Consider the following 6,000-nt stretch of genomic DNA (forward strand, 5'->3'; position numbering starts at 1 on the left):
CTTTCCTGAGCAACATGGAAGACATCATCCTGCTTTTAGGAACCTTAGGGTATTTTCCTGTCCTCCTCTTTTTGAAAAGTTGGAAAGATATTCTCAGAGGTGGTCAAGAAAGCAATAAAACCCAAATTTTCTTATTTAAAGGTAACCTCTCCCAGCTTCCTCTTTACGGGGCCACTCTGATATGTGCCACCAGAGGGCAGCAAGGAGCAGGTGCACTGCTGCCCAGGGCTCTCCGGTTACCTGAAGCTCTCTGAGAGCCCTAAGGGCAGTAAACCTGTCCAGGTAGTGTGGCCTATGAGCCAGACCCTGTGGTGAGGATTTTGCCCACCTTATTCCACTGAATCCTGCTGACAATCATAGCAGGGCACTCCATCATAGCTCCACTTTATGGATAAGAAAACCAAGGCCTAGGGAGGTGGATACACTGCCCGCATTCACAAAGCTTCCAGGCAGTAGACACAGGATTCAAACTGAGTGGCATGTGGCAGGGCTTTTGCTCCCTGAAGTACACACTGTCTTACCATTCCTGTTGACCTGGGCCCACAGGAGACTCTGCTGTGCCCACACGCGGGGCTTACCTCCTATTTACTGAAGAAAGATTAATTATCTAGTCAACACGGGCCACACAGTGAGCCAGCCTTAGCCGGGGTTGTCTTGAGTGTGATCATTTGTCTTTTCAAGGCAGAAGACCGCACCCTCCACGTGCTCCTCCCTTCTCCAGCGTGGACCCCACAAAGCGAGCCCGACCACCATGCCGTGGTTGTTTGGGCCCACAGTCTGGTAGATGCAAATTCTGCTGGAGAAGCAGGGGCCAGAGACTTTTCCCGCAACCACCGAATCACTTCAACAAACAAGATGACTGCACCAGCATCCAGTTAGATTCAACATTTTAGCTAGAAACAAGGTGAAACCATCTCTGCTTTCAAAAAATTAATTCAAAGCTGGATTTGAAAAGAATCAGCTGGGCTTCATAATGAGAGCTGACATTGTGGGATGAATAGTAGGCATGTCTAATTGGATGCAAATGAGACTCTCATTTCATTTGAGTTATTCCCCAGAGCAAAAGGGAAGGTGAAGCAACAGGCTCTTCCTTTCAACCCATTGTTTCCTTAAAGGCAGCCCTGGAACAAGAATCGTTTCTAAATTACAAAGGCTTTTGTCCCTTTGAAATAATGATCTGCCAAGACAGACTGAAGCTGAGTACATGCATTAGTACAGTCAAAAAAATATTATAAACCGAGAAAAGATGAGAGGTAGAATAACCTTCACTTCCTTGATCGCTGCTAAGATACCAACCCTTCTGATTCTCTGCACTTTGAGGGGCAAAAAAGTTTAATAAAATCTGTAACCACCAGCATGAACAGTAGTTATTGAGTGCTTTCTCAAAAAACTCTTTTAGTAGTCCCATTTTACAGATGGGGAACTTAAGGCTTAGAAAACCTGAGTAACTTGTGCATGGCCACACAGCAGCCAAGTGGTCTCAGGCAGTGTCAAATCTTTAGACACTTCCAGGTAGGGTGACCATATATCCTGGTTTGCCTGACACAAGCCCGGTCTATGATTGTTGTCAGTGTAATTATGAAGTGTTTTTTTTCTCTCTCTCTCTCTTAAAAGAGTTCTAGTGCAATTGATAAAAATTGGGATTGCTCCACTTACAGGGCCTGACAGGAGAGTACAGAGGGTTTGGAATCTGATAAATGTTCAGTCAGTTTCCCCCCTTGAACGACCTACTCCTAAGCTAGTGTGGGCTTTTTGGAAGTAATGGTGCCTCTTTAACCCTGAAGAGCTCCCCACAGAATATTCCAGGGCAGCCTCCTGGTTTCTTCTGTTCTGCCCTGGTCCGCCTCCTCTGCTAAGTAAAAACTGAAGCTGGTGCCCATGGACTGCTCTCTGGGGAGCAGGCACATGGCACTCCGGAGACCCGTCTGTTCAATGAAGACACGAATCAAAATCCCTCTCCCTTTCTCTGTGTCTGTTCACATGAGACTCCCCAGACAATTGGGAGCATCAGACTCTGGTTTCAGGAGAACAGAATCAGCCAAGCAGCTGTACTTCCCAGAGGACTGAGGGAAAACTGTCCCTTGATGATGTGGTTGGCATGCACTGTGAATGGGGGATTAGCTACTTCAGAGGAGCAGTCATGAGATATGGGCCTCTGACATCATCCTATTCCGAGGCAGGGATCCTGGGGAGGGCTGAAGCATATCAGGAAGGTTTGGGAAAGCCTGCAGACACGAAGGTGCACTCCCTCTCCCCACATTAGTTCTGAGCACCTCTCCCCTCCGACTGCCCACTGCGGGCAGTGGTCAAGTCTGGAGCACTCTCCTACCACAAGGTTGCTGACTGACTTCCTTCTCTAGGCCTGGAAGGAGCTGTGGCGAGGGAGAGGGCACAGCGCCAAGACTCAGGGTATGCTAGATCCTCACTTCACTGGGCCACCTGGAGCTGTGGCAGCTCAGGCTGGGGAGGGGGGCTGGGCACATGAGACCTTCGGGCTCACAGACTCAGCTGTCTTCTCCATGTTTAGCCCTTGGGCTGGCATCCTGTTCCCAAGGCTGCAGGATATGTTCAGTTGCTGCTCTGCCTAACCTGCTCCACCCCAGATCCTTAAGGGGTTCTCTGTACCTCTCCTCTCCCCCATCTGGTCAAATAGCCCCTCATGGGATAAATCACAGAAGGGGCCTGGGTCCCAGCATCATGTACCAGCCCCAAGTGTCTGCAGAGCTAAGAGTGCAGGCTGCAAGCCAGATGGGCCCATTCAATCCTGGCTCCTACCCTTAAAAGCTGAATGACCATGAGCAAGTGACTTAATTTCTCCCAAGCCCTGTTTTATAATTGAGCATTAAATGTCTCAACACAGAAGGTAAAAATTCAATACACGGTTACTTATTATTATTACCATCCTACCTTTAAAATTTCCAACATGACATTTCCCAGGCATAAAAAGGCCAGATGTGGGGGCACATATCTACCAAGAAAAGAAGCTGGAACCTCATGTGAACTTCCATACCTCAGTTCATCATTTATAAAATAAGAATGATAATAATGCTTAATCTCAAAGAATTTTTTTTTGAAAAACACTAAATGAGACAATTCAAGTAGAATATGTAAAACTCTGTGAGGCACAAAATAGGCACACAGTAAATTGGCAGCTAATAATAACAATAAATTCACATTAGCCACAAGAATGTATTTAACAATTTAGCACAGACTCTCACATCTGGGGGTAAAAAAAACACCTTAAAACCTAGTCCCACCTTGCATCCAGTAGCTAAATTTCATTAAAGTTATGTAATTTTAAACTGCTTTTGGATGCTGCCTGCCCTACCCCAAAAAAAGCTGATGAATGCAATGTTTCATTCTCCCTGAAAAAAAAAAATCCACAGACATTTTACAGTTTCAGGAGATTATGAGATTCCCCCCAAAGTCATCCTAAGGATTACCTAGATTGTATATGAGTAATTCATGCTTTAGACCATTCCAGATGGAGCATCCAGAGGCTGCCTGAATGCTTCTGCTACCAGGAGCCCCACAACTCATAATGCAGCTCACTCTGTGGTTGGAAAAGTGCTAAAAAGTTGTCCAGTTCTTCCTTGAACCAGGATACTAAAAGATGCTTCCTGAGGCCCATCTTTGGAGTAACATACAGGTAGCATGATGATACCTTTCTCAGGTGCCAACCCTTGGCATTTGTGGAAGGCAGGACCCAGGCCATGACACACCTGATCCTCTCCAGGCTAACTCTGCCCGTCCTCTCAGCCATTCCAGGGGATGGCTTCCAGGCCCTTTGTCATCCAGGTCACCCTGCCCAAACCACCTCCTGCAAGCCACCTCCTGTGGCTCCTTTCCTCCATCTAGGACATTGGCTACTGTTCTTAGCCACCTCATCACATCCATTAGGCAAGAATCTATCTGATCCCCAAGGCCTCCTCATACAAGAGTAGAGTTTCGTGCCACACACACTCCCCCTTCAACCTTGTGTTGGGCCCACTGATCTTTCAAACCTAAGGCCACCACTGTACGTCTGTCCCAGTCAAATTTAGTCTCACCAATTTCTTCCCTGACAAACCTTTCGGGAGTGTTTGGAATTTACATTCTATCACCCAGTGTATTAATTCTGCCTCTCAGCTTTGAGATGTTTGCAAATCCCAGCCAAGGTCAGGCAATCGGTAAGATTTACACATCTCCCTGTGTTAAGCTCGGAGCAAAGTGCCTTACACGTGTTCTCGTTAAATCTTCACATCACCTCTATGATCCAGGGCATTGACATGTATACTGTCATCCCTGTTTCATAAAACACCACTGAGTCTGAGGGAGAGTGTGTCACTTGTGTAAAGCCGCCCAGGTACTGAAGAGCCAAGCCAGGATTTTGACCCAGGCCCGTCGGAGCCACACTATTTTCCACCCTGAATGACATTTTTTTTTCCCTAGATATGTCTGTCTCTCCAACGAGGCTGTGGGACCTTTGACAATAGCGAAAAGGTTTTGTCTCCAAATTAACCAGCCCCTGGCTAGTGCCTGGTGCAGAATGGTTGTTTTATGATTAAAAGGGAAGGCAGGAAAGGGGTACAGGGCTGAGCCCCGAATTTCAGGTTCTTCTGTTAGGACATTTATTCTACCCTGTGGAACATTAGGATACGATATCGGCCACGCATGACCATAAGATTCCGCGTCCCCAGCTGCCAGGATCGCACTGGCCTAACAGCGTGACATCCCTTCACTGACGTCACTGGAAAGCTGACCCAGAAGAGCGGCCTCACGTGCGTCCCACACCCCCGCGCACCCGAGCCCAGCCAGGGGCGCTCGCAGAGTGCCACCCACTCCTCCTGCCGCACAGCCGTTCTCCTCAGCACAGGGGGCTCCGCCGTGGCAGAGAGAACGTTCAGGAAGCCTCTGGCTTGAGAGCTCTCAAGTGTTCCTGATGAACTCAAACTCTCCTTTTCATGAAATGGACTCTGGAACGAACTCACAGAACTTTTTACAGAGGAACCAGGCCAAGGAAAAGAGGCGTAAAACAACGACTGAACACCACCGCCGCTCCCACAGCGGCTGTCACACCACAGTCTGCGTGCTGAACCGGCTCCGTCCACGCAGCACTAAGTTTCCACGCACACCCCTCTCATCGCATACACCCCCCACCATGGCCTGTTCCTTTTACTACTGCAAGGTCTCAATTCTTCTGAGAATCATCCAACAGGAGCCCGACGAAAAGCTATCATCTCTGTGGGTTAACGGACGGAGGGGAAGACCCAGCGTTCACGTGAAAGAGAAAGAGCGGGAGCGCCATCTTGTGGTGACTTCACAACTTGCAAGCCTAACTTACCCCTTCCACGATAACACCGTCCCAGCTTCTTGCTCTTCCCTCGGGAAACCCCTTCCCCAGCCCCTGAAGCCTGTGGGGGGCGATGAACCACCACGTCCAAGCCCACCTGCCCCCGGCGGTAGAGACGGTCCCTAACTCCGGTGGCCAGAGTCCAGCGTCGTCCCCCCCCCCCGGCACGCTGATTGGCTGAGACGATGACACATGACCCAAGAAAGCCAATCAGGGACTTCACAAGATTTACTAAGAGAAGCAGGAGTTAAGAGGCTTCTCTTATCTCTGATCTCAGGCTGTAGCGATGTGGCCTCAGGGCACCGCAGGTCCTATTTAGGATCTTTTTAAAAGAAAACCTTCCGGAGCACAAATCCAACACGGAAGGAATCAGAGCAGAGAAATGGAGTGCCGGGACTACAACCACAAGGTTTAGTCCCTGGATCAAACTCTGCCTGAACTTGCACCCACTCTCCTCAGCTAACAGGAGCCAACTCGTTCTGGTTTTGCTTAAGCAAGAATCAAGTGTCTGTCACTTACAATCAAGAGGCATTACACATCTATAGAAGTAAACGAAAAAAAAAATTAAGCCTAGTTGCAAAAAAATAAATAATGCTTTCATTAACTTTATAATAAGGCTTTTAAAAACAAATAACTTTAATATCAGCTCTACTAAATTCAAATAAAAT

The sequence above is a fragment of the Mustela nivalis genome (genome assembly GCF_964662115.1).
Source record: "Mustela nivalis genome assembly, chromosome: 3".
NCBI classification, from domain to species: Eukaryota; Metazoa; Chordata; class Mammalia; order Carnivora; family Mustelidae; genus Mustela; species Mustela nivalis.